We start from the raw sequence: 8102 nt of genomic DNA, 5'->3' as shown, positions 1-8102 counted from the left end.
CGGTGAGCTGCATCTCTTCTTCACGCCTGGAGGAACTTAAAGGACACACAGCTGAGGATGAGACACTGCAAGCGCTCAGCTCGTTCATTAAACATGGTTGGCCACAACGACTCCACAACCTTCCCACAGCAGTTCATCCATATTTTCCTTTCAGGGATGAGCTGATTGTGGATGATGGCATCATTCTTAAAGGTTCCAAAGCTGTGATCCCAAAATCACTGCAAGGAGACTACATCACCATCATGCACAGAGGACATCCCGGCGTAGAAGCTACCAAGCGGAGAGCACGGGGGATCGTCTTCTGGCCGTTCATGTCAAGAGATATTGAACAAACAGTTACTTCCTGCTCGGTGTGTAACAGCACTAAACCTCATCAACAAAAAGAGCCCCTTCATCTGCATGAAGTTCCAGAGCTTCCTTGGTCAACTGTGGCTACAGATATCTTTGAGTGGCACTGTCAGCACTATTTAGTAGTAGTCGACTCATACTCAGGCTGGTTTGAGATTGACCTGCTAAAGGATTTGACATAGGCGACAGTCATCAAAAAGCTGAAAAGACACTTCTCAGTTCATGGTGCTCCACACACTCTGATCTCAGACAATGGCAGGCAGTTTACAAGCCAGCGTTTCAAAGACTTCGCTTCACAGTGGGACTTTCAACATGTCACCAGCAGTCCAGAGTATCCTCAATCCAATGGGCTTGCTGAGAGAGCAGTGCGCAGTGCTAAACAGCTGATGGAGAAATCACACAGAGATGGCACTGATGTATTTCTCAACCTGCTGAACCTCAGGAATGTTCCACGTGATGTGAACCTGGGTTCCTCTGCAGAACGACTTCTATCCAGACAGACTCGAACTACGCTCCCAATCACAACGAAACTGCTCGAACCACAACACCTTGAATCTGAGAGAGTGAAAGCCCAACTACTCAACAAGAGACTGACTCAGAAGGTCTGTTATGACAGATCCAGCCGACCACTTCCACCTCTCAACGAAGGACAAGTAGTGAGGTTACAGACCCCACAGGGTTATGACCGCACAGGTGTGGTAAAGGAACTTTGTAAAGAACCTAGATCCTACCTGGTACAGTCAGATGGAAACACTTACAGGAGAAATCGCAGACACATATTGCCTGTGTCTGAGCCTGTTACTGTTCAGAAAGACACTGATCATCATCATTATGATGGACTGCAGGTTGTGGGTGAAAACAATGATGTAGAACAGTTTAAAGACAGCACTCATGTTGAGAGCTCTTCTGATGTTTTGCATTCTCCAAGACCTTCCAAGAGTGATGGTGTTTACAGGACACGCTTTGGTCGTGTGTGCAAACCAAATCCAAGATATAAGGATTAATTGGGTACTAGTTAAAACACAGAACATTTTCAGGTTTGATGTTTGAGCCATCAGTAACTGATGTCAATGCTTCAAGTTAAATTCTGTTTGAGGTGATTTTCAGTAGTAATCATATTTAACTTTATACAGCAAAATGATATTCTTGTCATGTTTATTTCTTCCATCTGGTTGCAAATTTAAATGTTCCTAAGGGTCAGCGTATGTCACCTTTTATGCTGTGATTATTATTATTATTCAGTATGCATTAAACTTTATGTCCGGTTGGGGATGTACTAAAGAAGGGGGATGTAGATAACCTGCTGTTAGTTTGGTATTTTGTCCTAATCCGCTTGCCGTACCTCCGTGTAGGTGTGTGTGTGTGTTTTGAGTGGTATAGGCGCCATTCCGTTATTGAATCCAAGCATGTAAGTTCTCTGCTGCTGTGCTGGTTAATAAAACCACTTTAACTGAGATTACTGCTTCATCATTATCATACTGGTGAACATACAACAACCTGCACGGGTTAGCTAAACAAACCCTGACGGCCGAGTGCTCATCTTAGCTAGCTAGGTCTCAGGACCGAGCTAAGGACGGTAGTTACGGAGTAGCTTACAAACACGTTTAACTTACCGAAAAAGTGCAGCGGGGCCTCGGGTCCTTCTGTCGGGTAGTCCAGTTTACTGAAGAACACCTCAGGCTGTCAGGTTAAAACACTCGGCCGTGTCTTCGTAGCGTAAACGCTGGCCGTCCTCTCAGAGCCTACCTCTATCTGCTATTCCCGAACAGAGATACGCAAGTTTCTCCGTGACTGCAGCTGCCGGTCAAAGCTGCTATGATGACGTTACACCTAGGGTATGGAACGCCAGGACTGCCATAATGAATTAATTAAATACACCATTAAATAATTAATTAAATGTGGCAATAATTAATTAAAATTGGAATTAATTAATTAAATAAATAGTTATGACACATGTAATTAATTAATTATTGACACATTTAATTAATTATTTATGTATTTCACATTTTAATTAATTATTGACACATTTAATTAATTAATTATTGACACATTTAATTAATTATTTATGTATTTCACATTTTAATTAATTATTGACACATTTCATTAATTATTGACACATTTAATTAATTATTTAATGATATATTTATTTATTTCATTTTGGCAGTCCTGACGCCTGGCTCTCATCATGAAATAATTTTATCTGTCAGCCTCACCCATCAAACTCAGGGGGCGGGGTTAACGCTGATCGAGTCAAAACCATTGCTTAGGCCTGGTGGCCATTGTTTCTAGCACACAACAACCGGCATGTGGAAGCTAACAGAACTGAGCTTTGAAAAACCCTGTTTGTGTGTTACCAAATACCGTTTTAATATTTTTTTAGCCGAGAATGTAGTGGTTTAATCTTCATGTGTCTGGTCGGTTTGTCAAGATACAGCCTCTTTGCAAAAGTGTTTCGATGATTTCGGAGATGTCTGCCCAGTCTCACGGCAAAGCGTGGGATAGACCCGCTCGCCTCGCAAGCAATCCCACCGACAAAGCGCAGGCCCCGGTACACAGCTGTAGTAACCCCCGCTGACTTCTTTTACTGAGGTTATATTTATCGATGTTTTATTTCCTGATGTTCTTATGTGTCCTACGTGTTTCAGTCGCCAATTCTGAATTATAACTAACATTAAAAACATGTTTAAGGAGGAGAGAGAGCAAATAAATCTGTTTAACATCTGATCTTTGGGTTTTTGTTCAGTAATCAGCGTGACCTGTGTATAAACACATAAAAGAGATAACGTTGGTGTTTCCGTCATGTAGTAACTGCTGGCTTTAACTGTACAAAGGTTGTTCGACACTATGAAACACATACAGACTTCATGATGTTCGGCTAATATTTTTATTGTGAATATTAATCATGCTGACCTCGCTCTGTACACCACGCAGCGAGGTCAGCATATCCACGATATCCTCAGCTCCATGAGTTAACACAAAGTTTCCCAGCTGACTATCTAACTGCCAACTATTCCAGAGACGTGAAAATATACAGCATAAAGAAAAGTGTAAGAGACTCAGCAGCAGATTAGAATAACAGTTATACATTTAATAAATCACCAAATGAATCCAAGAAACGAGCAAACCTGTTCCGACAATTTGAATTTGTATTCCCTCAGCTGCAGACTCGCTGCTGTTTAAATGTTTGAAAAGGAAGATTAGATTTAAAAAACGTCAAACATAGACTCAGTCTGCCTTCACATTTGATATGAGGCCAGCACGTATAGTGGCCTCAGCAGGCTATTACTGAAATACACGTGCTATATCATAAACTATGATATAAACAGGGAGGTCCTATTAACATGTTTAGTTTTAAAGGACACCTTCCTGCCTTTAGTCTCATTCATGAGCAGTATTAGTTTTCTTCTAACATCCAGAAGTCTGCACAATGTGTTTCATAGTTTGTAACAAGCCTTTGACAGGTAAACATAACATGACCGAAAAAGCAAAAAAAAAGCAAAAAAAAGAGAGAGAGTGTTGACATAAGAAGAGAAAATGCTCTCAATTATGGAGACAGGCAAATGGTTCATTTATGTTTGATGTGTGTTTATTCCTCCCTAAATATCGTCGGTGAAGTTCGCCATGCACGTCAGATTTTCCTGCGCATTTTTATACCTCTGCCAACAGAGAGAGAAAAAAAATCACATTCTAACAGACAGCTGGTGCTTAGAATACAGTTGAATAACTATTAAAAAACAGATGATATTTAGATGATAGTTCAGTCTAACACATGTGCCAGTGAACCATTAAACGTCTGTGAAACTATGCAGTTATGAAACGTAACTTTAACCTCAGCCAAACCGATTTGCTCAGTTGTAAATAAAACAGCGAAGTAAACGTGACCCGACAGACAGAACCTGAGTGAATGAAGTCCAGCGTTTAACCACTGAGAGCTAAAACTCAGCTGAGGTTTGAAAGCTGTGTGCCGGTGATTGGACATCAGCCGCTGATAAAGCTGTTCGCCTATAAAGTGCTCTGTAAGGAAACGAGCTCCAGCAGCTCTGCGCTCGGGGAAAACACTATATTTACTTATCTTGTGCAGAAAAATGCGCTGACATTGCTTTATATCGAGCACCGGCTGCCCAGTTAAACTGTGACTATCACCAGGTAACTAGGCGTGTTTCTTGAATTAGCAGCAGGTGTTAAACAGCTGACAGATGAGGAGGAGGATGCATGCAGGTAAACTGAGGGTCTGTTGAGCTGATCGCTGGTTTCGTGAGAAAAATGTCAGCTCGTTCTTTATGTTACAGAAGCACAGAGACACAAGACCAGGCGGAAAGAGACGATCGTTCGGTGAAAATGAGAATCTGCGAATGCAACATGTGGAACACGGAGAGTGGAATATGTAAACAAACCGGTTAACGTAACCCCCTGGGTGCGCTCTGCATGCTAACTGTTAACAGAGCTAGTGAAATCTCTGAAAACATCTGAGCACTTTTGCAAACATGTTCTATGTTGACAACCTGACCAGACATACGGCGCGACATTCGCGGCTAAAACACTGTTAAAAGTGTAGCTGGTGACAGAAAAACGGGGTATTTTAAAACTACACCACCACCATTGCTGCCTGTGATTTGATCTGCATTCTGGGATAACTGGCTGCCCCAAGTCTACACAAGCAATCGATTTTCTAGGATCGACCTGTTTTGACTTACTTTGCACGGCAACCAATCAAATGTTAGAGAAGCTGCATGGGCAGCGTTAACCCCGCCCCCTGAGTTTGATGGGTGAGGCTGACAGATAAAATTATTTCATGACGAGAGCCAGGCGTCAGGACTGCCAAAATGAAATAAATAAATATATCATTAAATAATTAATTAAATGTGTCAATAATTAATGAAATGTGTCAATAATTAATTAAAATGTGAAATACATAAATAATTAATTAAATGTGTCAATAATTAATTAAGTACATGTGTCATAACTATTTATTTAATTAATTAATTCCAATTTTAATTAATTATTGCCACATTTAATTAATTATTTAATGGTGTATTTAATTAATTCATTATGGCAGTCCTGGCGTTCCATACTAGGGTTGCCAACTCCCTGAAAAATAAATAAGGGACACCTCGTGGCCAGGGCCGGGCGACCCAGTTGTCTTCACCCTTCCCAGTGTGGTGAATTTTCTAGCTCTTTTTTTGTGTGTGAAATTATTTTTTTAACCATTTGACTTGAAGTTGATTTAAGTAGCTGCATATTCTATTCTTTGTGATATGAACACATGTGAAACAAATGATCATTTAGCCATTTATTTTTAGCTCAAAATGACAACATTAACACAGTAAAACAGGTCTCTTTCTTAAACAGAAGCCTGTCATGCTTAACTTTTGAGAATATAAGTAAATCTTTCTTTAAAAGCACTCTGTCCTGCTTAACTTAAAATAATAGAAAACAATAGAAAGAAAAATATTCTTGTAACAGTGCACATTTAGTGCATTTAGTACAATTGGCTTCAGTTGAGGTATTATTTCAGCTTTTCTAATCAGCTGCTCCTGTTTGTAAACCCGCTTGTTCCCATGATTATGCATCATAACTCATCATCATTATTCATCTATGTATTACTTTTATGTATTAGTGATCTATTTGTTGTAATCATCTATCCTTGCAGTTGTTTATTACACAAAATAAATTATATTATCACACTTCTGGCCACATAGCGCTGATATTGACTGCACATGCCCATATTAACTTTTTCCAGCCAGGTGTTTTCCTTTTCCCATTCTTCCCTTTCTCTGAGGGGAACAAACATTGCTGCTCTAATGCTGGGCTCACACTGTGCGATTTTTGGCCCATTTTGAGCCGATTTTTGAGTGATCGGACCGATTTTGGCCTTCATCGTGCGTCGTGTAGTATACGTGGGGTAACGAGAAGTGATTAACACCTCACGACCAGCTCCCGATCATCAATCGCTCGTGAGGGTGTCACCACAGGCGCTCACAGTGCTCACGCGCAAACACGTAAACGTTGGTGTAAAAGATGGAGCAGCACGGCTGTGCAGCGTGTGATCTGGACACAAGCGATGGAGGCACAACTTGTAGAACTTTGGAAAGCTCATCCGAGCCTTTTCGATGTGGCATCACAAAATTATCACGACCACAACAACCGTGAAAATAGTTGGATTTACACTGCTGCTCAATCACAGCTGCCTGATCAATGTTTTTCATTAGCAATTTAGCAAAGTTGATGGTGGTGGTGTGTCTGTGTGAGTGAAAGACAGAGAGCGACAGATTTTCTGCTATAACCTTCATGTTATGGAGGCACAGTGTGAGCACTCAGGTTGCATCAGAGCATCGGGCGGTATAGTGTGAGAGTACATCGTGACATACCAACTTCTAACCCCTGCGAGTCAATCGTGCAGTTTGAGCAGGAGCTGAATAACACGACTGAAAAAATCGCACAGTGTCTGCCCAGCTTTAGGTGTACTGTCGTCCGAGACTTGCACCGCAGAGTCGGCGTTTGTTTCCCTGTTGGCCATGCTTCTTGTTGTGGTCATCTGTTGTCTTCCGGTATTTTCTCCGCAAGCGACCTTTCCTCGACCAATGAGATGAGCGGTAATCTGAATTGTCATACTCGAATTGTCATAAGTGTGCTGTCAGCTCATTGGTCACAAAGCAGGAGAGGGGCTGGGAATTATGTTTTCAAACAAAGTGTTAATTCCATAAACATTTATAGACTACTTTTGATTCTCACTGTATTACGGGACAAAGTGCGTCCCTTATTAGCTCAATACGGGACGTGTACTTTTGTTTCGAAATACGGGACGATTCCGTATTTTAAGGGAGGGTTGGCAACCCTAGTTACACCCCATTTTAACATCACCGCTGTCGGAATTAGAATCAAACTTGGACATAAATCAGCGTGATGAGAACTATTGATAAGAAAAGAAAGAATCTTTGGAAAAATATCTGAGGAGAATAAATTTATTTTAGTCTGTCCCCAGTCCCATCCGCTAACATGGAGGAGGCGGGGTTTATGACCTATACTGCAGCCAGACACCAGGGGGCGATAGAGGTGTTTTGGCTTCGTTTTTGGGGAGCTGTCACTTCGTTCTGCATCCTCCTGAGGACCCGGACTTCGTGGTCTATGTGGGCCGGGTCCTCAGAAGGTCGGGTAGGCCAGAAGTAAACGGCTATGAAATGGGACGGTCTAGCCTTCAGATTAGCATCACCGCTGTCTCGGTGGAGTTTAATAAACTCAGCTGTCTGCTCCTTGCTATCTAAAATATAACAGGACACTGGAGTAAACTCTCGACCATCTCACACTTCTGCTTAATCAGTTTTCTGTTTGACGTTTATTCAGCTGTGTGAAAACCACCCGGGGGATTAATACAGTGGCTTGTAAAAGTATTCGGTCCCCTTGAACTTTTCCACATTTTGTCACATTACAGCCACAAACATGAATCAATTTTATTGGAATTCCAGGTGAAAGACCAACACAAAGTGGTGCACATGTGAGAAGAGGAATGAAAATCATACATGATTCCAAACATTTTTTACAAATAAATAACTGCAAAGTGGGGTGTGTGTAATTATTCAGCCCCCTTTGGTCTGAGTGCAGTCAGTTGCCCATAGACATTGCCTGATGAGTGCTAATGACTAAATAGAGTGCACCTGTGTGTAATCTAATGTCAGTACAAATACAGCTGCTCCGTGACGGCCTCAGAGGTTGTCTAAGAGGATATTACATGCTTTTTCCAGCGAAAAGTGAAACTA

The sequence above is a fragment of the Mchenga conophoros genome, linkage group LG23 (genome assembly GCF_057382185.1).
Source record: "Mchenga conophoros isolate Kocher_MC1m ecotype Shallow Benthic linkage group LG23, M_conophoros_male_GT1.1, whole genome shotgun sequence".
NCBI classification, from domain to species: Eukaryota; Metazoa; Chordata; class Actinopteri; order Cichliformes; family Cichlidae; genus Mchenga; species Mchenga conophoros.
The sequence above is the reverse complement of the archived record's forward strand: the minus strand, read 5'-3'. Positions refer to the sequence as shown.